At 56.5% G+C, this 324-nt stretch overlaps 1 protein-coding gene across 1 annotated transcript in view; it reads right to left on the bottom strand.

The window, feature by feature from the left end:
• LOC105502148 (patr class I histocompatibility antigen, A-2 alpha chain-like) overlaps positions 1–324 on the bottom strand; it is a 29621-nt gene that overhangs the window by 1784 nt on the left and 27513 nt on the right. The gene's annotated exons all lie outside the window — the stretch shown is intronic.

Consider the following 324-nt stretch of genomic DNA (forward strand, 5'->3'; position numbering starts at 1 on the left):
TCCCGCTGCCAGGTCAGTGTGATCTCCGCAGGGTAGAAGCCCAGGGCCCAGCACCTCAGGGTGGCCTCATGGTCAGAGACGGGGTGGTGGGTCACATGTGTCTTTGGGGGATCTGATGGGAAGAGTCAGAAAATTCAGGCGCTTTGCATCTCTCATGGGACACTACAGCAGCACTCATGTGACCACCCTGAGAATGAACAGGACACCTGGGGTGAGGAAGGGAGCACAGAAGCCAGACACCAGCCTGGACACAGGCATCTGGGATAATCTCCTATTCCTTGGAGAGTTCTAGACCCTGAGGGAGGAACATCGACTTCTGGTCCT

This window comes from Colobus angolensis, unplaced genomic scaffold (assembly GCF_000951035.1).
Source record: "Colobus angolensis palliatus isolate OR3802 unplaced genomic scaffold, Cang.pa_1.0 Scaffold773, whole genome shotgun sequence".
Lineage (NCBI taxonomy): Eukaryota > Metazoa > Chordata > Mammalia > Primates > Cercopithecidae > Colobus > Colobus angolensis.